The following is a 26488-nucleotide window of genomic DNA, read 5'->3' on the forward strand; positions in this document are numbered from 1 at the left end:
CACACACACACACACACACACACATTCACTACAGGCCATTCCACAGGTCACGGCTGTCCACCCTTAGTTCTCTCATACACAGCCGATAAAGAGGCTTTAAATTGATTTTCGTCCCATTCTCTCTCCGTGAAGTGGGCCTTCTCACACTTTCACCATAGAACGGACGCAGTGCATGCTGCAAGAAAAAGAAACTGAAGACCATGTTTCTTCTTCTGGCTGCATCTCCCTGTTTTAATGAATCCCCCACTTCCTCCCTGTTTAGGTTGCTTATTTTAAATCATTTAGAAAGCAGCCAGTAATTACTTGGCTTTTGTCAGCACAACCTGTAATTGGCAGTGAAATGAATATGCAGTATTCTATTTCCATGCACATTGTATATTTTTAGGTAATTAGCGCTCAGTTACATTTAATTATAAATCTCAGGCCAGAGGTTAGGCTGGTAAAGAGAATCTCTTTTGTACAAGCTTCTCTGTTTATTAGCCCTAGTGAGAGGAATGAGGAGATATGGCTGTTTGACTGGGGTAATTAACTTCTGTACCCAAAACAGACCTGCAATCCATTAAAGGCCCTTTCTCCCCAGAACATTACCATTATTATAAGGAATAAGAAATAATGGGGTAACAATTACTTGCATGTGCATTAAAACTCAACCCCCACCAGCAGGTGTTCAGAAGCACTTGTAGAAGTTCACTAACCCTTGAAGGTTTGCTGTGGTATCTCTAAGACGCAGTCGTTGCATTGTCTAATATATTCCAGCTGTGACAGGGTCATTATTTGGCAGTATGATGTGTTGGAGGTCTTATAAGGTTCACATGAGTCCTGCAGAATGTGGAGCTCAGACAGGACCGCACAGGCACCCACTGCCCACACTTGTTGCTATGGATATTACATTTCATACTGCATTTTTACAAATTCCAAACAGGAGCCACAGAAATCAAATGAAAACGTTCTGCAAGCTCTTTTTCATATATTCACGTGTTACGTTTGCTGGACTGTAAAGTACACAATGCTGTTTCAATTGCCACAGCTGTACCTAATTAGTGAATACTATTTCTACTAGGTTAAATAAAAACATATCCTCCCTCTCTCTTTCTCTCCATAACAATGAGTTTGTTGTCAAAGTTTCTGACCTTGGTTGTTCCTTTTCACAGAGCTGAATCCACACAATGCATCGTGCTGTCTCCAGGGCGTGTATTTTCAGCGGTATTTCATATGCTCTTGGCTTCTGCCCTCCCCCGAGGTATTTGAATGAAAATTACCAGTGCACTATGAATGTGTGTGTTTAGTTGTACACACGTGGGTGTTAGAATGAACGTCAATCTCATCACACCAAATTTCTCACCTCGAACTTATTGTTCTTTCCAGAACCAATAAAAAGTGTAATTTTTTTTTTTTGGAACACAGCAAAACTGTTTGTGGAGATAAATGTTCTTTCGGTTTCCATCTTCTCTTCTTCTCAGATTGCCCCAGACCGCAACACCTTCAATGCCATTAAAGCTGATTACCCTCCAATTGGACTGCCTGAATCAGAGGTAATTCTCTTAATCTTGGCTCTGACAGCATTGCGGTGGTATCAGCCAGACATCTCCCACTCACCCACATCTGTGTACTGCATAAGATAAATATGGATCTGCACTCCAACAGGCAGAACGCCTACTGAGATAATCTCCACATACAGGGAGAAAGCATCAATTGGCTTATACTTAACTCCAGGATTGAGGAGAGTGTTTTCAGCAAAGTTTTGTAAGCAAAAAGTCTTTCTTTTGTCAAAGTCGTGTGAACTTGCTTTGTCATTCCCTGCAACATTAACGTGACAAATTTAGATCATCATAACCAACACTAGCGAAAGATAACACTTAGATGAAAACAAACGACACTTATATGAAGGATAACTTATGCAAGATAATTGTACATAACAAAATGCAGACTTCATCGTGGCTTCCACGGCTTGATAGCACAGGCCTGTGGAGGTGATGGAGGGAACATGGAACCTAATTATGCAACTGTTTGGCTCGCATCATCAACTGGGGTTTGTTTATCTTCATTTACATAAACTCATTAGGTTCATGCACTGACTACCATGTGCCAAGCCACCCATGCATTCCAGTACGCTCCCGTATCTTTATTTCGGACCCTTCATTTATTGTCTCTGTTCATTGATTTGTGTGTGTGTGTGTGTGTGTGTGTGTGTGTGTGTGTGAGTGACACCATGAATACACAACGCACAAGACGGTAAGAGTATGAGAAAGAGAGCAGGTCCCAGGGTCTGTCTGTCTGTTTGTTTGTTTGTTTGTTTGTTCATTCCCAGCCCCAGCAGAGAGAAAGGTTCTTGTTTAAAGAAACAAATCAAAAATAGCACGCAAAAGATCCCCCAGCAGGCCTTGCGTGTTTGGGTGAGAGCGTGGGGATCGGGCCACAGCGTCTCCACGTCTGATGGCTCACCACAAGCCGTTCTGCAGCACAGCAAGAATCATAAGATTAGGAGAGAATACACACATATAAAGAAAGACAGTAAGAAGGATGAGAGAACCCCGCAGTGAACACGGGACTGAGAGTGAGAGAAGCTATCAGAGTGTGAGAGTGAGACGGCTTTCACACATTAGTGGCTTAGGGATGATCTCGGTGGAAATGGACAAAAAAAGCAAGAGACAGAGAGGTGGAGAGAGGGAGGGTGTAGAGATGGTGGAGAGAGAGTAGAGATGGGTGTAGGGAGAGGTGGAGAGGGGAGTAGGGAGAGGTAGAGAGGGTGGAGAAAGTATTAGCGAGAGGGTGGAGAAGGGTTTAGGGAGAGTGGAGAGAGGGGTGTAGGGAGAGGTGGAGAGGGGTGTAGGGAGAGTGGAGAGGTGGAGAGGGGTGTAGGGTTGTTGGAGAGGGTGTAGGAAGAGGTGGAGAGGGGTGTATGAAGAGAAACAATCCTGCTGGTAGCAGTCTGAGAAAGAAAAGGCCTTCCTCTGTCTCCTGAATTACACTTGTGCTGCGCTAACCAAAATGGCGCTAGAGCTAACACAGGCAACGTGTGACTTTCTTATGCAAAAAAAAAAAAGTCCCTCTCAAACTGTACTTGTGTCTAATCTGTAAGCACGGCTTCCTGTTCAGGTTTTATGTGTAAAATCTCCACGGGGTCCTGACTGCTGCTACTTAGTGCCCTCAATGTCAATTTACCAGCTGAACTCTCAGCCCTGAGCAGCTCCCAGGGCTTCTGGGATACAGCACACTATCCCTCTATATTCATATCTCACTTTACAGGCATTCGGTCAGGCAACGGGGCCGACATGGCATTACATGTAATGAAGTTTCCCCAAGTTCTCAAGTTCACAATCTCCTTCTTGAAATCAGCTTGACCCAGCAAAACCTTTAAAAGACCCTAAAAATAAAAGATCTCTAGTGGCTTCTTCATCTCATCTCGCCGGCTTGCTCTGTGTCCTCAGCAGTGACTTCTCCTGCTCTTTTTAAAACCCAGCCAAAATAAAAGTCATTTTCATTATTCATATAACAAACCAGAAAGCAGTTTTACATCCATAAATAAATGAATTCTGCTCCATCTGAACCACTGACACTCAATTGTAAAAACCTACGGGAAACACCCAAACATTTGAGATCTGAGAAGGCCCCACTGATGTCTTCTGTGATGCTGTAATGTAACTAAATCTCCATGCAGTTTCACAGCGTTGAGTCCCAACAGCCAACAGTCCTACAGATGAAAACAGTCGTTTCTGTTCATGAATGCAAATTTGAAGTCATATTGCCGAGACACAAACGAGACAGTGTTATGTGGCTGGAAATGGCAGTTCGGAAATGGGAATCCATTCTGACATCGGTGCAATGCCACCAAGATTTGTCCATTACAAAATCAGCATGCCCGTCATAGACACGAAATGAACACGTACACATCCTCGATGAGGTTTAATTCTCTTACTTTCCATCATTTTAATACAAACTCGCACACCCACTGAGTACATGAACTCACTTCCAAGACAGATCTGGAAAATTGACTCCTCTACCAAGCAGAGACCATCTCTCTGACTCGAGCTTAGAAGTGAACAACTGTTTTAAAATGCACGTGCTCTAGGTGATGGCCCTCTGCACTGTGGTAAACCTGCCTTGTGTATGTGGGTGCATGCAGCCGCTTCTGTACCTGCTCCTGCCTTGAGTCTGATGATGATGATGATGATGATGATGTAGAAGCAGGAGCACAGTGCTGTGTCTGAGTGGGGAGCATGTGATCATTCAAGGCAAATGATGAAACTGTGTAGCTTAATGCACTGATAGAAAACAATTACCAAAGCTACACAATATATCATATGTTAATCATCACAGTGCTGGCCTTTGCTATGCTGATATGCGGCAAAAGGCTAAAGACCCTTTCATTAAATTACTTACTCTCTCTCTCTCTCTCTCTCTCTCTCTGCCTTTGTGCGCGAGCATGCGTTCGCATGCATGTGTGGTCAAAAATGCGGCTCAGGTTTTAGCCTTGAAACATAAATGGTTCACTTGTGTGTTGTAGTCTCTTGCAGTGTATATAATAATTGCAGGTTGTAGCAGTATGACAGTAAACTGAATTTCGTTCATATCGTTAATCTCAAGCGGATGCTGAGTTCTAACTGACTGAGGTAAACGCCAACTAGCAACACGTGACTGGAGTAAAACTGGAGGGAAACGGAGGGAAAGCCAGCGAGACACAGATTAAACGAAACGTGATGCATAGTGTAAATGAAGGATCGCAACAAACACTATTTAGTGAGCACACGTGGTGTTAGTGAGCACACGTGGTGTTAGTGAGCACTCTTCTCAGTGTTTGAGCTCCACGTGTCTGTGCGCCATGATCATTTTATTGAGGGTTTTTTTTTTTTCAGATGGACAGATTCATCTCCCCATGGGGGCTCCATTAATTGCCTCTTGTCACGAATGATTTATGGATTCAGCTCGCGGAGGGTCTGAAAAACGTATGTGTGGAGACACACAGAAAGATTCCCAACACGATGTCTGTATCCATCATCAACCTGCAAACCAAAAAAGACACGTTAGCTTTAGCGTGCTGGACCGCTGCTTCGCTTTAGTCTGAAACAACGTAACTGTAACCTAAATGAAAACTGTATTCGTTGAAAAAGCACTTGTGTTAAATTCATTTGCGACCTTGATGTGTCTGTCGTTACAATCCCACTGTACTGTGGAGAATCTACACACACGACTAAAGTCCTGTTAGTTCGCACACACGCTCACATTTTTTTTTAGGAAAAAAGATGCTTGGAAAGTTTTACATGACTTCAAAAATGATGTGACTTTAAGGCGTGATAACATCAGTGAATAACATTACAATATAATACGGTCCAATATAGGCACGTGCTTAACCAAAGGATGTCTGACGTGATTATGTTGCATTTATTGTTTCTGAAGATCCAATTCCAATTTAAAATGCTCTTTTAATCTAGGAGATCAGTAGTCGTGAAATTCATAAATAATTTGCTCTTTTTGAGCGTCCACGGGAAAAAGCTCTTTAACTAACGAGGACAGGGACAGTTAATGACAGTGTCGTCCCACAGGTACGCTCGCGTCCTGGATTGACAGGTCGTTCAGCAAATCAGAACACTCCACCCTCTCTTAACTCACTCATTACAGCGTCAGCGTTTGCACCTACCGATTGTTATTATAGGGCATCATAAATAGCCACAGAAACGTACCTACACAACAAAAACCATTTAGCTACGCACAGAAGTGAACAGAAACATTAGAAAAGCACTCTTCTCTTATGACCTATACGGTTTTTCCTGGCGACTCATAATAAAATGCGTTTAGTTATTGCAAAAATTAATTCAAAACATTTCTGGTTCTTATTAACAGGGTTGACAAAAGTTTGGGGAATAAATGACTATCAAAAAGTTTGATCCTAGTTAATAAAACCGTGGTCGTCCTGGTTGTCTGGAGGTCAATTTCTCCTCCAACATATTAGCGAATGAGCAGTGACGGACGATCCAATACGGAACCGAACGTGGAGCAGGATGACTGATGTGTTCTGATAAAGCCATCACGTCTGTCTGGACCGTGGTGGTACCGGGTTCAAATGAGGCCCATCCGTTTGGGATATGAACCTCAATAAGGCTTTTATGAGGCTGGGTTATACTGCGCTTGGGGATTAACACATTTATTTGGTTGTAAATCTGCATTAAGTCGTGGGTTGGAGGTCCAGACACACTAAAGTCGTATACGGGCTGGATTAGTTTATCAGGAACGTAATGAAACATTAACGTCTCCTTAGTGCGGAACCGCATTAAAACATCTGCAGGACCAGCGAGGTGCTCGTGTGGGTGATTTAATATCTTATCTATTAACTTCTCTATTGTACATCACGACCAGTCTGAATATAAACATTTACCGTTATATTAGTTTAACAGCATTTAACATGATGTTGGATAGAACAGAATTAAACGGCTTTATAGTCAGTGGACAAGTACAACAGGATTAAAGGAACTCCCGGTTATATAAAGAATGATTTCTACATGTAGTATAATTGCCACTAATAAGCCTGTGGGGTCTCGTTTTTCTCATTAATTGTATTTTTTTGTGTTCCTCGGGATAATGTTCTTCCGTGGAGTGGGAGATGAATCATCCAGGCCAAGTGAACGGATGACTGACTCTTTATGATCAATTCTTTCACTGCACTATTCGTTATGGCCTCTGTTAGAGCCACGTGGAGACTAAGTACGCTACGGAGAGCAGCAGCGGCCAAAATCTTGGTTTTTCCAGCGCGAGACGACACCTGGATAAGCGCTCAGAAACCACTGAGGCGCTCTGAAGAACCTGTGGGTCATTCGGCCTGGAATTGTTCTAATGGACAAAGGGAGAAAAACTGCGGCCTAGCCGAACTGGACCGAGATAAATTGAAAGAGCAGAAACGAACAGAAGGGACCCGGGTGCAATTATACCACATCACACGAAGTGGAAGGAGCTCGTCGTGTGGGCTGTAACTTGTCCAACGGTGTTTTCATTAAACTGGATCTCTTCAGAGAAGCTTTAGCACTGAACACGAGGACGTCCAGTTCTCGCAATCGTTTTAACACAGAACAATTATCTGCCAAGTTTTACACCAACGAAACATTTCGGAGAGATTGCAGGCCGCCGCCTCCGTTTTTTTTTTTTACTTTATTTTAGGAATTGTGAATTCATGCGGAGAAAAAATCGCTGCACATGTTTCCAACACAGAAATTAATCAGCTTTTCAGTTGCATAAAGCATTTCATTTTGCGAACACAACTGTTAATACTAGAGTAAATTAAAAGTCAACACCCGTATTTATCAGGTAAATCTAATTCGAATGGTTTAATCACCATGTAGAAAGTGATCAGAAAATGGATGCAGTTTCCTTAAAAGGTCTAACTGCCACCCTCAACATTTCTCAATGGTGATGTTCATTCAGGCGCCTTGTCTACCTACACTTCAGCTACGAGCAGTGGCGGACTTAGCAATTTGGGGGCTCAAGGTGAAATTAGCTAGGGGGCCAATCAACATTAATCAACAGAAATAAGTTAGCTAGTCAGGGGGCCCCTACAGTGGGCTACAGTGGGAGGGGCTCAAGGCAGTTGCCTAGCTACGCCTCTATGCAAAGACCGCCTCTGGCTACGAGGTCGGGTTAGATAAGTGCACTTAAGTCTTAAAACAATTGACAAAAAGTACCAAGTATTGTTTTCTTTCAGTAAACAACAAAATTTCAAGTAGGCAAGGAAAACATTTTAACTGTTCATAATTAATGTATCGGTTAACGGAATAGTACAGCTAGTAATGTTTTTTTTTTATCGCATAAATCTTAATTATTAGGTTCCTCATGTTCCCACTGAGTCTACAGTCAGTGAGAGTTGAGAGACAGATACTGAAGGAGAGGCGCTCATTAGTACTGCAAGCTTTTTCAGCAAGGCTTTATTTCACAGTTTGTCACGCTCTCCATCTACATTTTTAAAATCTCAATTATCTGCGTGTGAGACAGGGCTTATTTTGCCCTAGATCATTCAAGGTTAAAACTCCACAGATTAACTTAAGAATAGAAACAGTACGTAGTCGTATATGAGATCTTCAGGAGTCTAGGCAGGAATAATGGTGTTTCAGTCAACTTCAAGCCCTTGAGTCTGTTCCACAGCACTGATAAGTGACTGGCACGCCAAAGGGTGATTCCTCTCTTTAAAAAGATCGTATGACTGGACACTCTGCACAAGCAAGCGCTACTCCCTAACTCAGTCATAGTTCAGTCCCTCACTCCTTCATACAGTTGTACGTTAACTCAATGAGTCACATTCAGTTGAAGGGCAGAGGTTTGAGTGCTGGGCATGTGCTGTGGTTTGCTCATAACTGTGATAGCATGGGGAGAGAAGGTTGTCTGCTGTCTGGTTGTCCCGACACTCGTTTGATGATGGCCAGGGTGAAGTGGGCCAGGGTGAAGTGGGCCAGGGTGAAGTGGGCCAGGGTGAAGTGGGCCAGGGGGAAGTGGGCCAGGGTGAAGTGGGCCAGGGTGAAGTGGGCCAGGGTGAAGTGGGCCAGGGTGAAGTGGGCCAGCCATCACGGCTCACCTCCTGGTACTGGTGGCGTGTGGATCCAGCAGTCGTCAGGTTAGCCCCTGTGATCTGCAGAGCTGATGATGCACTGTAGTTTGTGAAGGTCATGTTTGGTGTCCCGCATCAGACTGAGGTGGTGATGACGGACTCTACAACGGCCGTGTAGAACTGAACCTCGTGAGGTAGGTAGAACTTTTCCAGCTGGTGCAGGAAGTTCCATAATTTCTTAATTACGGACCAGATGTTAATGTCCCAGTCAGATGCCTGGTGACTGTTGTTCCTGTTGGATGTTGGATGACTGTTGTTGGGTCATTAGTTTGGAGTTTGAACCACACTGGGGAGAGCACACACACACCCATAGGGGGCGCCAGTACCAATCCTTTATGCATGTGCCAGATGAGAATTTTCCCTTTGTCATCCACTGATCTCTGGCCACAAGGAAGCTGGTGATCCACTGGAAGTTTGAAGTATCACTTGAGAGTGTTTATTGTGGAGCAGTTCTGGGATGATAATTGCTTTATTGGCAGGGGGGGGTATTATTGCAGAGGATTTAAAGCAGGAAGGTAATACACTCAGAGATTGTGCGTCAAGACCTGCAGACTGAGCGTGTGACACTGTGCCAGTGCAGAGCTGCTGCATCTGGAAATAATGAGTTTTGTTGAGTATCAAACCCTTAACGTGCCTTTGCCAAACATCTTTATAAAACACAACATCAGTAGAAAGCACGCAGCCGTCATCTTACCTGTGGGTCACTTGGTTTGAATGTGAATTTATGAAGCGGTTCCACACTTACTCAACCAACGAGATTAGCTGTGTTCTGGTTCAGGTAAGCAAATGGTAGGGTTAGGGTTTGCTTGCTTCTTGCTTGAAGGACAATGCAGAGTTTTGAAAGGACCATGGAAGGTTGTGTCCAAAGGTGACTTGGGACAGGGATGTCTTTCCTGTTAAAGGTAACGCCACCATCAGTTCAGGTCCACAGTTCACTCAGTAACACGGACACGGCGAGAAAATGTGTGGGTCACATGACTGTTTAATATTGTAAGTAGTTGTGAGTGTGTGAGTTTGGGAGAGAGAGAGAGAAATATGACAGCCAGGCACAGTAGCCCAAGCAGAGCAGCAGTTTGTCTTCCTGACGAATGGCAGCTCTGCCCATTGGCCCGTGAGCTAATAGACCCTGCCAGAGATTTATGGGAAATTTCAGCACAACAGGACAAATGAAATAGAACCAAGACTAAAAATAGCACCTATCATACTGCAGAGGGAAATACTGCACAAATACTCAGCAAATCCATGTCTGATTGTGCTTCTGCTCCTTCATAGTGGGTTAGAGCAGTGATTTTCAACTGGTGGGTCGCGACCCAAAAGTGGGTCGTGGACACGTTCTGGGTGGGTTGCGGACAGTTTGTAAAAAAATTAATATGCTACTCTTCTAATTTTGTACTCACCTTTTATCCTGAAAAAAGACAGAGAGGCACCCGTCAGACATGACAGGGCTCCAGATTGCGACTAAAATTGTCGCAATCGCGACCATAAATTTAAATTTGCGAGTAATATAATTATTTCACTCCCCATCAACAAATGCGGGAATCTGATCATCAGCGTGACTCGCAAAGCAGCGGAGCGCTAATCGCTAATCGTTGAAAATGGCCAAGCGAAAAATATCGCATTTTTTCCAGTCTACATCTCTGTCGGACCAGAGACCGTATCTCTGTGTCGGAGCCAAAGAGGACACACTTTTTTATAACTGTACATAGTTTTAAGGTAATTTTAATGGTATCAAAAGTCACTCGTATGAATACTAGTAAAGTTTGTTTCACGTTCACATAGGGTGACCAAACGTCCGTATTTCCCGGGACATGTCCGTATTTCACGTCCTGTCCCGGGCAGCCCCGTCGACAGGGGGGGACAACCGGGTCTGTTGTCCCGGGCCCCAGGACCAGGGGGGCCCATCAAAGAACCCAGCAATTTATTTTTTATTTAAAATCTATAATTTTTAAATAATCTTGAAATCTTTCATTAATATAAAGTTCTGTACTCAAAATAAGCTCAATGGCTAAAATATATGTTTTTTACCTATTTGCATATTTTCCATTAAGTGCATACACCCCCGCCTCCCACTGGAAAATGGTTTGATCCAGCACCTACCGTAACCGGCTGGTAACCGCACAACAGCGGGAAATGCAGTGATGGATAGTTAAAGTAAATACAGAAATCTGGAGCGCAGAAAAGAAAGGAAAACATTTACCTGACCAATTTTAATGTTGCATTGTGTTCCAGGTTTGAAAAGTGTTGGAATTTAGGCTAAAGTACTTGAAAATGCTTGAAATTATAACTACTTCGTTTCACAACAAATATCTGTCTGACTGAACAGGAGTGAGTTTCCCGAAACGTTCTTAGCGCTAAGTACTTCTTAACCTCATACGTTTCATACGAGGTTACGAAGTACTTAGCGCTACGAACGTTTCGGGAAACTCACCCCAGTTCTCTTGTATTACGTTTACAAATACAAGCCTCTTGTAATTCCAGGACGAAACATGAGAGAACGTGAAGACGTTAAGATTGGGCGTTTTGAAAATAAATAACCATTAAATAATGTGATGAAAAGCGAATTATTTCGAGTATATGTATAAATATTTAACTTATTTAAGTTTAACGTGCTGGAAAATATTGAAATGGACCTTGAAAGTGACGTACAAGTGATTTAATTCCACCTTATTGAGGTGTATGAACCCTGCATACACGACTTTGTTCATTGCGCTGAAGCGCGGCGCGCACAAAGTTACAAAATTCGAGAGGTGCACGACCTCGCGAATCGACAGCGCGTGAGGGCCTCGCGCACGGGCGGTGCCACTGCGATTACGTCATTGCCCGCGGGGGGGGGGGGGGGGGGGGGGGGGGGGGGGCACATGAAACTTTCTTGTCCCGAGAGTCCCGGGCCCCAGCAAGACTGTCAACGGGCCTGGTCCCGGGCGTCCCGGGATATTTTTTAAAACTGTGGAAATGTCCTGGTTTTTAAATTACGTTAATCGGGCCATTAATTCTACAGGCACTAGGACCCTGAGCACGGCGCTGTATGACACGGAATCCCTGAGCCTCATCAGTTGAGCCTCATCATACTCAACTGGCGGAGAACCAACAACTTACGTTCGCCACCCCCCCCCCGCTCGACAACTTACACACAGTGTCCTGGTTTTCCCAAACAAAAATATGGTCACCCTACGTTCACATATTCTTAATTCTTTCTTCAATAACTTTGACAGTATTAGCAAAAGTGCCAGAATATGAAAATTCTTATTTCTGGCAACTAAGACAAACATCTACAACTTTGTTTACGTCAGGAATAGACGTATTTTAAATAGCAGACAACATGTTATTTTAAATGTGCAACTTTCACCACTGCAACGTCTAAGGCACCGTCTACAAATTACCTTAACACGGACGCAAGGGGCGGTCGTGAAGGCCCCAGAACACTACATACTTTGTTTTTTGAAATAATTTCAATAGCTTTTAAAAGGTCCTTCATAAGACCACCAAATAAGTTGTATTACATAAAGTGCATGGTGTATGGCAACCTACAACTTTTTTTTCTTTAATGGGTCGCGACTTAATGACAATGAGAAAAAGTGAGTCCCGGGCTGAGACCAGTTGAGAACCCCTGGGTTAGAGGACGCTGGTCAGTGGTCAGTGTGAACTGGTCCTCTCTCTCTCACACACACACACACACACACACACTTACACTTTATATCCACTACGTTTCTCATTTTTTCATTACATTTGCTACATTGGTTGATAAGCTTATGGTCACTGAGAAATTATAGGCCTATCCTGCATTGGTAGCCATCAACAGAGTTTGGGGCACATATTTTCTCTTTCTTTCTCTCTCTCTCTCTCTGGTCATGTTTCAGAGGATAATGTTCAAACCATAGTGGGCGAATTACAGGCTTAATGTAATGTCAAACTGACTCTCCATTGTGAATGTCATGTGTTTCCTGGCAGCATCAATCTGATTCAATTACAGTTACAATTCAATTTCAGGATTCCAGAAGAGAGATTGCGGTACTAAATAATCACACTGCCTCATATGGGTAATAGTTGCTAATTGAAAAATGCACAAGAGTTCAATATACAAGTGTGTTTGGCACTGGCCAAAAACACTGGGTTTAACAAGCAGTCAGTTAAGTCATGTTTAACTGTCACGTTTATTTTTATGAAACGATACTTTCAGACAATTCTTGGTGAAAAGGTGTTTTGTAAAGGAAGGACTCAAACATTATTTACTTGGCTGTATAAACATTTTGTGACGGGCAGGGTGAGCAACTTAAAAAGGAAGCGATCACGCCAAGTCTCAGGGAAATAGGATGGTTTAATAGAAAGTGTGCAAACCAAAAACCCGTGCATGGTTCCAGATTAAGGAAATAATAACCAGCAGTCAACTGGTACAAAGACAAGACATATATAGACGAACAAACGACCCTCAGGTGAGACGGATCACGAGTCCCGCCTGAGGGACGAACATCACGTGACCAAAAACAGGACCGCTGCCGCTGTAACCGGGGGCGACCGGCAGGGGCCCCCCCCACAAAGTGACAGACCCCCCCACCAAAGCCGCACTCCCCTCCGGATGTGCGGCTCACAGCGGCAGCACACAAAACACAACAAAGGGGCGGGAGGGCGGGGACAAGGCAGGGACCCGTTCCCTGCCGTCCTGAGCTGAAACATAAAAACACATACAGGTTAGCTTGCCTCCTGGGCGGGACCCTGGACCGACTGGGCCGTCAACAAGACGATAACCATGCCCCGGTCGGTCACAGGGCCCTCACGCCCTAACCGGCCTTAGGCCGCTTAAGCCCCACCGCTGTGTGCGGACCAGGAGCACATGGCCCAACATACGCCACAGGTGTGGATGTGTGCAGGCCGCCACACTGGGGTGCGACCACGGCTTCCACCGACCACCTCCCGAACCTACCTCTTCGCTCGGAGCTGACCCCTGCCCTTTTCGCTAGGGGTCACCCCAGACTCCTGGGGAGTGAACTCCTCCCAGGGCCCCTCATCTCAAGGTGGACTCCTCCACCCAACCCAGGAGCGCCAGAGACCAGGGCCCTGGCAATGCGCATCAGGGACACGCTGGTCACCCCGAGCTCGAAGGAGAGGGTCTCCTCCTGGAGACCCCACTAGGTCCGGGAGTGCCGCAGTCCACCACCAGGAGCGACCTGCAACACATCACACACAGACAACACACAACACAAAACATGCACCCACACTGACCATTGACCCCCCCTTTACCCAGGGGGGAGGGGACCCCTTCTTGGCATGAGGAGACACCCTGTCCGTACACCCCAGGCATCCTCAGCCTACATAAAGGGTACAGGGGCTCCTCCTTGCTCAGGGGTCCCTCCCAACCGGTCAGGTCTCCTAAGGGAGTTGCGCCTTCTGAGCCACATGTCGTGGCTCAGGAACCCCATAGCTCCCCCCCAAAAACATATTTAGGGGGGGCCCCTCCAGGAAATCACAAAACAAAAAACACAAACACAACATATAACACTAACGCACCTGAGATGCCCTCCGTGCCACATCCAGTGACACGGGACCTCAAATGGGCCCCTCCTCACACACAGTGAAGAGGGGTGCAAGAGAGGAATTACATAAAACAAAGCACGCTACACGCTAGGACAAAACAAACACGCAAAGACAGAACACAAACAAACGGACAGGACCCACCGATGCACGCACTCTGTAGAGCGTGACGCGCCTACTCCAGCTCTCTCTCTCAATCAATCAATCAATCAAATCGATTGATTGATGATTGATTGAGCTCTCTCTCTCACCGTTTTCACAACAGGATCCGTAGATCTTTGAAGAGAGAGAGAGCCATGCGCGAGCGGCTTGCGCGTCACGCCCACAGCGACGCGTCTCTCTGGCCCGCAGTCGCTCACCCCCGTCACCACGAGATATCGGGTGAGCGAGGCGAAAGAGCCGAGAGACTCTCGCGTCTCACGCGTTCTTGCGCGCAGCACGCATCGGTGGACCCGTCTACATACACACACGAACACCACCAGCGAAACACACACACCACGGCACACACACACTCGCTCACGTCCGCGTCGTTATTAAAACACAACACAACGTACACACACACACATACAGACGATAACAGACAACGGACGAGCGTACTGTGAGGTACCGGTGGTCTCGCTGGGCGAGAGCGGAGTCTACTGGTCCCCAGCTCTAGTCACCGCCGTGTGATTTTACGGGTTTTAACACAAACAACATTTAAACACGGCGGGACGAGTGGGGACAGACTCAACACTCTCTCGGACAAAACACGACAAACACACAGCACGTAGACAAACACTTACCACGAGACATGACCACGAACGAAGGAGAAAGTAAAGGGAGACTGGCGGCTTCCGAAGGGTGGCTGGTTATTCTGTGACGGGCAGGGTGAGCAACTTAAAAAGGAAGCGATCACGCCAAGTCTCAGGGAAATAGGATGGTTTAATAGAAAGTGTGCAAACCAAAAACCCGTGCATTCAATGAGGAAAATAATAACCAGCAGTCAACTGGTACAAAGACAAGACATATATAGACGAACAAACGACCCTCAGGTGAGACGGATCACGAGTCCCGCCCACCTGAGGGACGAACATCACGTGCATACCTGTCAAGTGTCCCGTTTTGGCCGGGACAGTCCCGTATTTTACCGCTCTGTCCCGACGACGTCCCATATTTTTATTTTCCCGTATTTGTCCCGTATTTTCAGTTTTCAATTTTTATTTTTTTAAAGCATTCATGTGCCGCTCCAAACAGAATTCTGTCACTAGCCTCGCGAGAACTGCCACCCAGACTACTGCAGGTAGCAGTTCTCGCGAGGCTAGTGACAGAATTCTGTTTGGCGCGGCACATGAATGCTTTAAAATATATATAAATTAAAACTCGCGGGTTTAGTGTCGACAGTGGGAGCAAACGTGGAACAACAAATCAGGATTTAACGAGAAAAGGCAGTCCTGCATAAAAAGCTAAGCGTACGTGTAAGTACCTTGACGAATGGGACAGGGAATTTATTTTCCTAAAGAGGAGCATGAAGGGGCATAGCTACTCATGCTGTAAGATATGTAGCTGTGATTTTAGTGTCTCTCATGGGGGAAGGAACGATGTCCGTCAGCACGAACAATCTGCCAAGCACAAACGCGGGCTAAAGGCACAGAAATATGCCCAGGAGATGTCCCCATTTGTAGCTAGAAATACCACTAGAATTTTTTAATTTTTTAATTCATTTGTAGTTCAAAACATATTTGGGGTGTTTTTTCTTCACTTTTGCAACTCCAAAGATGTTTTCGTTTCTCCTACAGCCTCGATTGCGGCTATATGCAAATAACTGATTATGCAAATTAGGCGATGACGTCACATACGGGAAATGTCCCGTATTTTTAAATACAAAACTTGACAGGTATGCACGTGACCAAAAACAGGACCGCTGCCGCTGTAACCGGGGGCGACCGGCAGGGGGCCCCCCACAACGTGACACATTTACAGTGCATTTAAGGCTTTTGACCTTTAAAAACAAAAATAAATCCACCATAGTTCTAACCATTTATCATTGTAATGTATGCCTATTAAATTCTCACTGATAAATATACACACCAATCTTATTAAATGACCATTACCACAGTAAAACAATTTATTGCTCAAAATCACATTAAACAAATATGAGAACCAATCACGAAGAGGAAAAGAGGTGAGAGAGGAGGGGGGAAGATGGATGGATCAAATATAACTACAAAAAGCAATGGCTGGAAAATAATTACAGTGCAAAAACTAAATATAAACAATATAGAAATTGACAGCAGTGTGGAGTGTGGAGATGTAGAAATGAGCATAGCTGAGTTTAAAGTGCAAACTGCAAAATGTGCAAAGTGAAAATACATTTGCAGCACAACTGAGTAGGAGATAGTAAATAATTATCAGTGATTAATGTTGAGTGAAAAGGTCCTGTGTGTATGGTGTGTGTGTGTGTGTGTGTGTGTGTGTGTGTGTGTGTGTGCGTGTGTGTGGGAGGTCGTCCTAGTTGCTTCCTTGGTTCACAGCCCAAATGGCCTGTGGGAGGAAGCTCTTCCTCATGTTCTCTCTGTTTGGCCTCAGGGAGCCAGAGCACTTTCCTGACCTCAACAGAGAGAATAGTCAATGTCTGGTTTGGCTGGAGTTCTTCACAGTCATCCTGGTCTTGGTTCAGCACCGCTTGTACTAGAGGGTCTACAGTCAGGAACATGCAGATGAATTCATCATCCTCTGGAGAGCCCGCCTGTCCTGCTTGGTGCTGTTCCCAGATCAGGTTGTGACGTACTTTTCATGGTGTAGGTGTAGACGTTTCACATCACCTTCAGGGCCAGTGTGAAGTCCCTTGGATGTCTGAGGTAGTAGATATGCTGATGAACCTTCTTCACCAGGTAGTCCAGGTGGCAAGACCATGACCGGTGAGATGTGATTCACGAGGTAAACCATCTGCTCTTTCCACTGCAGTGACATGTTGGTCCAGACAAGGTAGTAGTTCCTCTCCTGCTTCTGACACTGAAGGTGGCAATTATTATCCTGGCACCAGACCTCCAAGAGCTTAATTTCCTCCAGGTAGCTTCTCATCATCACCAGATCCACCACAACCGTGTTGTCAGCAAATTTGACGATGGTGGAGGAGCTGGAAGTGGCCACGAGGTGATACGTGCATGTTGAATACAGCAGGAGGCTCGGGACACAACCCTGGTGGGCCACGGTGCTGAAGCCAAGGGTGGGTGAGATATTTGTTTACCTGCTTGTGGTCTGTCCGCCACGTAGCTAGAGTCACACAGGGATAGATGAAGTCCTAGATCTTCCAACTTGGTGATGAGTTTGGAGGGGATGATGGTGTCCTGGTGTCCAGCTGCTGGAGCAGATCTGTGATGGCGTCAACTGTGGAGCAGCTGTGGATGAATGGGAACCGTAGAGGGTCCATGGAGCGAAGAGGTGATGGAATCTCTAAGCACTTTTTGAAAGAACTTCATCATGGTTGATTAGTCCCTGAGCCAGAGTGACTGGTGTTCCTTTGAGACAGAAATGATGGCGTTTAAAGGATGATTGTTTAAAGCAGATTGTTAAAAGCATGCTGGACCACTGCCCATTGTCCATTGAGAGTGTGATTTATAACTGTCCTTGAGTGGCCCAGTGTTCTGTCACCAGGTGGTACAGGTGATGTTTTTATAAACATTTAAGTGCTGTGCACTCCAGAGTGATGGACGTAAACTCTTGAGCAAGGTGAAAAGTACAAAACTTGTGCATGAGCAGCTCAACGTTGGCTGGGGCAGAAGCATGTAGCAATATGAGAGTAACAATGTGAGAGTAACAATACTAGCATTGTCACGTCTTCTGCTGTTCACCATCACACACACTCCACCTGCCCTTAATGTCCCCGATTCCACGGTTCTGTTGCTGCCGGGCTCACACACGACTCAGACATGATGTGTGCTGAAATGAACAGGTGTTTTTGAACAGGTGTTTTGTTGAGCGCAGTATCCGGAGAGATCTATCTGAATGGTGGTTCTGTCACACTCGTTGGGAAGCATTCATTGTGACTGAATTACAGTAATTCAAAACACAGATTCCCATATTGAAAGAATAACCAGAGAACACAAACACTGCTCCGTCCTCAGACAACACATTTCTGGTCTTGCTGTTTCTGCTCAAGTGTGTGTGTGTGTGTGTGTGTGTGTGTGCGTGTGTGAGTGTGAGTGTGCGTGTGTGTGTGTGTAGAAGAGAGAGTGATGGAGATATATGGATTTAAAGTGCCTCTTAATAATGTCCTATCTCCAAGGAAAAAAAACATCCATCTGTTTTTCTATCTTTCTTGAACACACGCAAAAATCCCAGCAAATTTGTCTCCAAGACATTTCAGGTAGCAACACCTTTGACAGGTCACTTAGTCCAAGCTACGTCTTTTTATTTCACTCCTATGCTCTCTTCATCCATCCACACTCACAGAGGCATGTGCTCACCCCCCCCCCCCCACACACACACTCACAGAGGCATGTGCTCACCCCCCCCACACACACACACACACACAGAGCCAATCCATGCTTCAAAGTTTCATGTATACAGTTAAGCCCTTCACCCAAGCAAGCGGTGAACACTTTAATGTATGACACAAAGACTGACCCCTGACCCCTGACCCCTGCCCCATGACAGAACGCACCGTCTGCAGGAGGTTTTTCCCCAACGGCACACGGCGGGCAGCTCCTGCTAAAGACGTGCTCGGCTGGAGATGACAAAAGACAGAATTTAAAAAAACAACATTAACAATAACAAAAAAAAAAGAGTCACAGCAAATGGAGGAGTAATGGACCGGGTCTGTAGAATGGGCCGAACCAGCGGGGAGGGGCGGGGAGACCAGCAGATCAACACACCGCTCACCACAAACAGCACAGACAGGAGGCAGCGCTACTGTGAATGTAAAACAGTGTCAGGTGTAGTGTGGCCTTCTCTTGATGTATAAGGAGCTATAAGGATGTTGGTCCCACTCTGGAGAGGAGGAGGAGAGAGTGCCTTTCACTTTAGATTCACTGTATGTTATGGCCTTAAGTTTATCTTTTACATTGTGGAAGTAAAAACCTGGGGAAAAATAACATGACTCAATGGTGACTCGTGTGTGGGGTGCCAGATATTAAAAGCTTATTATTCATTTTTAGTGAATATTTTTTTAAACATGTAGCCAATTTCCAATTTTTCAGACATACAATTTTACAAAGAAAATGTTTCAAAACTTGCATATTTAGACATACACCCCCATAACAGCGTTGAATACCAGTGGAAGTCAACAGCTATCTATCAACAGCTTTATGATTGTGGTTTTGGTTAATTACCATATTGTGCAAATGTGCTCAGAGCAGATGTTGAGTCATTGGTTGTAGCACGGCACCATTCCAGCAGCTACGTCACCAAACACTCTTCAGGGCGACACGGACGACCTACATCAGCTTCTACAGTTCAGGCCACTTTTCATTTGGATTGTAAAGTTCAGGCATAGTTTTATTAGCTGGACAACGACATGTAAAAGACCCAGGGTTGCAGCTACATACTTTCTGAGGTGTATGCAAACATACTATTGGCGCCCCCCGCACTCCACCCCCCACCCCCCACCAACTCGATTTGGCGCCCCCTCTAGTGCAGCGCCCCTATGCGTCGCATACGCTGCATAACCCCTTTTTGCGCCACTGAAAAGACCTTGTACAAATGTACAAACCCATAATTAATCCTTAAATTAAGCCAACCTTCTCGTCTGTTAGCTTATCTTGCTATTTAGGTAAGGAGCCTGACCAACTATGGTGATCTAGTATGCTGTGCCACTGCTTAAATTTAACATTGCTGTCATTTTCACTTACCAGAAGAAGAAATCTGTGGTAAATTGGCATGCAGTGATGCTCCTTGAAGTTAACAACAGGTCCCGACCCACGGTGAAGGACATCAGGACAACAGGACCTGACCCACGGTGAAGGACACCAGGACACCAGGACAACAGGACCTGACCCACGGTGAAGGACACCAGGACACCAGGACAACAGGACCTGACCCACAGTGAAGGACACCAGGACATCAGGAAAACAGGACCCAACCCACAGTGAAGGACAACAGGACAACAGGACCCGACCCACAGTGAAGGACAAGAGGACCCAAGCCACTTTCCTGAGTATAAAATTTCCCATCCCTAGAAATGCAGTCTTCACATATTTACATTAATGCAAAGTTGATTACATACAAAATTGTTGTTTGTCTGAATGTGTTGTTTTATTCCTTGATTCTTTATTTGGTAATCTAAACAAGCTAAAATTGTCATGTTCAGAAAATCACTGAAGTCACAACAGGAATTCAGATGCTGGTGAAATATTTGGAAGCATTTGAACATTTGGAATTGGAAAACACCAGGTTGACAAATGACAAGCACACATACCCTTCTCCCTGCACACAGGTGCATACAGGTGATTACTTCAGTTCAATACAGTTCAACCCTTATAGGTGATTACTTCAGTTCAATACAGTTCAACCCTTATAGGTGATTACTTCAGTTCAATACAGTCCATCCTTATAGGTGATTACTTCAGTTCAATACAGTCCATCCTTATAGGTGATTACTTCAGTTCAATACAGTTCAACCCTTACAGGTGATTACTTCAGTTCAATACAGTTCAACCCTTATAGGTGATTACCTCTGAACAATACACTTCAACCCTTACAGGTGATTACTTCAGTTCAATACAGTCCATCCTTATAGGTGATTACCTCTGAACAATACAGTTCAAATCTTACAGGTGATTACTTCAGTTCAATACAGTCCATCCTTATAGGTGATTACCTCTGAACAATACAGTTCAAATCTTACAGGTGATTACTTCAGTTCAATACAGTTCAATCCTTACAGGTGATTACTTCAGTTCAATACAGTTCAACCCTCACAGGTGATTACTTCTGAACAGTACAGTTCAACCCTTACAGGTGATTACTTCAGTTCAATACAGTCCATCCTTATAGGTGATTACCTCTGAACAATACAGTTCAAATCTTACAGGTAAATACTTCAGTTCAATACAGTTCATCCTTATAGGTGATTACCTCTGAACAATACAGTTCAAATCTTACAGGTGATTACTTCAGTTCAATACAGTTCAATCCTTACAGGTGATTACTTCAGTTCAATACAGTTCAACCCTCACAGGTGATTACTTCTGAACAGTACAGTTCAACCCTCACAGGTGATTACTTCTGAACAGTACAGTTCAACCCTCACAGGTGATTACTTCTGAACAGTACAGTTCAACCCTCACAGGTGATTACTTCTGAACAATACAGTTCAACCCTTGATGTATCCACTTCATTGAAACTTTCCCATTTGATTTGGTTGATTCTAAAACCAGTGGCACCCTTTACAGCTGCAGTCATAAAGCCTCTGAACTCATCCTTGTGTGTCATATTTCAAGACACACGTGGACATGTAACACAGCACATATGGCACCCGTCTTCCTCTTCAGATAACTCAATCTGCTCTTTTTGTCCCAGTGTCCCAGTGGACACACATAATCAGCCCATTCCACCAACAAGGAGGAATCCAAAACTAACGTTCATGGTGTCTTCTGCTGACATTTAAATAAAATAGACAATTAAATAAAACATAGAATGTAAAAGTATGCAAATATACAATCATTTTTCTTTTCCTAGTAAATCAAAACATCAAGGCTCAGTTTATAAAGTGCTTTTGACAACAAGCGGAACTTGTGCTCGTGGTTGATAGTTCTAGCACGTTTTATTTACCTTCGGATGAATGGGATGTTTTGGTTGGAACTACCCAGTGCTTTATCATCGGGAATTATCATTGTTTGTCCAAAAACTTTGCACAGTTAGAAATGCAGAGGCTGTGCTTGTAATATAAGTGCTTAAGTTCAGTTTGTCCTTTCCCCCAAAGTACAACCCACAACCAAACTATAACACTCAACTATAGCACTAACTCAGTCACCCCTCAAACACAGTTATACTCAGCTATATATCCCACAACCTCAACTACCCCATTCCAATTTGGTCAACAGCCACAAGTGCCCTCCACAAAGCCAACTGCTTCTGAGGTAAAACTAGCCCAGATCCAAATTTCCTTTAACCACAAATACTCCACCGCCAGCTGACTCTCAAACAAGACATACCCCCATATGCTACATTAACCATGACTTCTTCTATCAGCCAAATATTCCACCTGCTAAATACCCCTCAAGGGCACTATTACTAGTTTCCTCTCGACCAAAACTTGACCTACAGCTAGTTTACCTATCTAGCTTTTAACCAAGCACAACACCCCAGTGTGTGATTTTCTTCCATTTTGTCATTGTGTACTCTTCTTTGTTGAAGAGAAGCTGGTATTTTGTAAAAGATGCTAAACCCTGTATTTTCCTCGGGGATGAAAAAACATTTAAAGTTTTTATCAATGTATCAAAAACATATGTTATACCTGTCACTGTACCTAATAGCACAGCTACAGAGCGGGAGATAAAAATGTGTGCACAGCCCTGTCTCAGAGGTGCTCTGGGTAGGAGCGTCTACCAACTGAGCTAAATGTACGTGAAAACCCAGTTCTGTGGTAAAATCTGCCCCGTTCTTCCATCTGATCGAATCTTTACTTTGTAGTTAGTGTTTATAACATGGAATGATTTTTTTGTAGTCTGTATTGCAGAATACCAAGTGACTGGTACAATGACACTACTGGTATGGGCAATATTGTCATGTCCATGTTTGTTTAAACCATGGGACATAAAGGTCTCTTCCTGACTTATATGTCTTCAGATATACTGTGACAATAGTCTTCAACAAAGGTGGACATTCCAGGTTCAGAAAGTAAAATTTCTCACCACGATTTTGTTCAGGCTTCCTGGATTGTGTTGATTCCACTAATCTTACCTGACGTGCACTAATTAGAAAATCCAGCAAGCTTGAGTAAAATCTTGGGAAGGAGTTTTACTTTCTGAACCTGGAATGTCCACCTCTGGTCTTCAGATATACTGTGGTCAGGAAAGACTTCACAGCCATAAGACATGCAGTCTGCGGCTCTCAACCTGGCTGACCCATTGTAGTTTTCAGTTGATGCTTGTTTGTATAACTTTGGTGATTTTGAATGGGAGTCATTAATATTTCTGGCCTTTCTGGGTGTTTATAGAAATGGTCGATAAATTACAGTGTACGACGCTGCAAAAAAGGACAATTTAAAATCTTCAACATCAGAATGACCCAAACTAATTTATTTGCTCTCTGCCCACTTTAAATCGGGTAAAAAAAGCCATGGACCAACTGAAGCTGTCTGAGGTCTGGACGTGGAGACACAGGCCTGTGGAAGTAGTCCAGTACCACATTATAAATCCTAGCCATCAGAAACCAGTTCTGGAGTCCCAAATGTACAACCCCCTGATTTAACACACCTGTTTCAACTCGTTCACTAATTAACAATCTCTTCAGAAGATCTACAACCTGCACAGTGGAGGGTGAACTAAAGCACACGTGGGAGATTGAGTGTGAACTAAAGCACACGTGGGAGATTGAGTGCTCCCATGCATAACTCTCAGCACAGTATGGGTTTCCACACACAGTAGAGCTGATTGTACACCTGTGTTTTCTCATTCACTGATATCACGTGCTTTTGGTTTGCTAAGCTGTACCTGAGCCACTCTCCATTGACACGTCTTTTTAGAGCTGGAATACGTTTATTTGTTGCCTTTGTTGTGATCCTTGACTCTATAGACTCATTTTCAAGCACCACTATCCTACTAGCTCAGTTTATGTTCTTTTATTTTGGTGCCATCTGTGTTCCCTCTCAGGATGTTCATGATTTGTTTAATTCCATTGTTACTCATCTCTGTACTTTTCTTTTGGTTGAGGGGGGGGGTTCTGTCCCCACACTCACTTCACATGTGCTACTGTCCCCATACTCACTCCACGTGTCCTACTGTCCCCATACTCACTCCATGTGTCCTACTGTCCCCACACTCACTCCACGTGTGCTACTGTCCCCACACTCACTCCACGTGTGTTACTGTCCCCATACTCACTCCACGTGTGCTACTGTCCCCATACTCACTCCACGTGTCCTACTGTCCCCACACTCACTCCACATGTGCTACTGTCCCCACACTCACTCCACGTGTGCTTCTGTCCCCACACTCACTCCACGTGTGCTACTGTCCCCACACTCACTCCACGTGTGCTACTGTGCCCACACTCACTCCACGTGTGCTACTGTCCCCACACTCACTCCACGTGTGCTTCTGTCTCCACACTCACTCCACGTGTGCTACTGTCCCCACACTCACTCCACGTGTGCTACTGTCCCCACACTCACTTCACGTGTGCTACTGTCTCCACACTCACTCCACGTGTGCTACTGTCCCCACACTCACTTCACGTGTGTTACTGTCCCCACACTCACTCCACGTGTGCTTCTGTCCCCACACTCACTCCACGTGTGCTACTGTCTCCACACTCACTCCACATGTGCTACTGTCCCCACACTCACTCCATGTGTGTTACTGTCCCCATACTCACTCCACGTGTGCTACTGTCCCCATACTCACTCCATGTGTCCTACTGTCCCCACACTCACTCCACATGTGCTACTGTCCCCACACTCACTCCACGTGTGCTACTGTCCCCACACTCACTCCACGTGTGCTACTGTCCCCACACTCACTCCACGTGTGCTTCTGTCTCCACACTCACTCCACGTGTGCTACTGTCCCCACACTCACTTCACGTGTGCTACTGTCCCCACACTCACTTCACGTGTGCTACTGTCTCCACACTCACTCCACGTGTGCTACTGTCCCCACACTCACTTCACGTGTGCTACTGTCTCCACACTCACTCCACGTGTGCTACTGTCTCCACACTCACTCCACGTGTGTTACTGTCCCCACACTCACTTCACGTGTGCTACTGTCCCCACACTCCACATGCAGACACACACACTCAGATGCAGAACCTTCACATCAGTGTTCACTGATGCAAAACAGCACATAAAAGCTTTGAGCACAGACCTTGTTCTAACTGGCTAAGCTGAACCAAGTTGAATAGATGCCACACAGTGCAGTGACTCTCAGTGACTCTGTTGACAGGAACAATAGTTGCTTTTTACCTTTCTACATTATTGTGATCCAAACAATAATTGTTACAATGAAGAAGACAACAATTGATTTTTTTTACACTAATCTACACAACTGTTGTAGTTTTACAACTAAAGAAGCACACTTGGACAGGCTTGAATAAGCATTTTATTCACATTTATTTATCCAAGTTGACTCCCCTCATTCGGGGGGGAGGGGGCTACAGCGAAGCCAAGAATGATGTCGTAGAGACACGTCCTCTAACCTCAGTCCCCAGACCACCAAGGTTTACTTAAGTTACTGCAGCATATGGAGGACAGGGTGGTATAACACTACATTCAAATCACTAAAATGTCAAATCAGTCAAATGCATTCCATATCTGTCATTTTTGGCCCTCATGGAGTTCCACAGATAAACGTTGTGAGGAAAGATGCATGTATGACTAGCATTCTCTATCCCTCTCACCCTCTCCTTCTCTCTCCCTACTCTCTCTCTCTCTCTGACATTCTCTCTCTCTACCTCTGATCCTCTCTTTCTCTCCCTCTCTTTCTGTCCCCCTCTCCTTTTCCCTCTCTGACCCTCTTTATGACATTCCCTCTCTCTCTACCTCTGACCCTCTCTTTCTCTCCCTCTGTCTACCTCTGACCCTCTTTCTCTCTCTCTGTCCCTCCCTCCTTCCCCCTCTCTGACACTCCCTCTCTTTCTCTCTCTGACCCCCTCTCTCCCTCATGTGATCTATTCTTACATGACCATGAGGGTTCATTTGACGTCTCAGTTTTCTGAAAGATTTACATCCATTCATCCAAGCCTCCCAACACAGAGTTTCTATCCATTCATCCAAAGGTCACAGTGTTTTACAGTGCAGCCCACACCCTGCTAGAGTTATCTGATATCACTCCAAACACAGGCAAACTCCCGGGCTAAATATAGCCATCACATTGACTGTTCACAAATGAATGAAGGGGGGCTATTATGTTTAGAAAGTAGCAGACAGCATAAGCAGTACTGCTACATTAGCATTCGAGCTGCTGGCTTCAAGGTGCCTTTTGAAAATGGCTGTCTAGCTAAAAGCAGGAAGAAACAGTAATGCGTTGAATGGAACTGCATGAGGTCTCCGAGACAAATGACGGAGCTCTAAATGTTGGAGCTGCACAATGCACACATAGCTAGAAGAGTCAAAACCGGCACTTTAATTTACTCTTTCAAAGCACATCTTAAAGTCATTTATGGTGACTAGGGAATAGGTTATACCTTCTGCATTCTCTTTAATGCTGTTAAGTAAGCAGAAAGTACCAAACTAAAGCT

At 44.8% G+C, this 26488-nt stretch overlaps 1 protein-coding gene and 1 long non-coding RNA gene across 2 annotated transcripts in view; one reads left to right on the top strand and one right to left on the bottom strand.

Moving 5' to 3' along the window:
- Positions 1 to 1145: 1145 nt before the first annotated feature.
- On the top strand, positions 1146 to 20220 carry LOC143484995 (uncharacterized). Its single transcript, XR_013122766.1, has 3 exons — positions 1146 to 1240; positions 1461 to 1532; positions 19942 to 20220. It is a non-coding gene; the product is annotated as an uncharacterized LOC143484995 (long non-coding RNA).
- Positions 20221 to 25332: 5112 nt separating this feature from the next.
- epm2a (EPM2A glucan phosphatase, laforin) overlaps positions 25333 to 26488 on the bottom strand; it is an 11852-nt gene continuing 10696 nt past the window's right edge. The window contains exon 4 of the mRNA XM_076984290.1: positions 25333 to 26488. This exon is cut by the window's right edge and continues 480 nt beyond it. The gene's annotated coding sequence lies outside the window, so the exon portion shown is untranslated.

Source organism: Brachyhypopomus gauderio, chromosome 21, assembly GCF_052324685.1.
Source record: "Brachyhypopomus gauderio isolate BG-103 chromosome 21, BGAUD_0.2, whole genome shotgun sequence".
In the NCBI taxonomy this organism is placed as follows: Eukaryota; Metazoa; Chordata; class Actinopteri; order Gymnotiformes; family Hypopomidae; genus Brachyhypopomus; species Brachyhypopomus gauderio.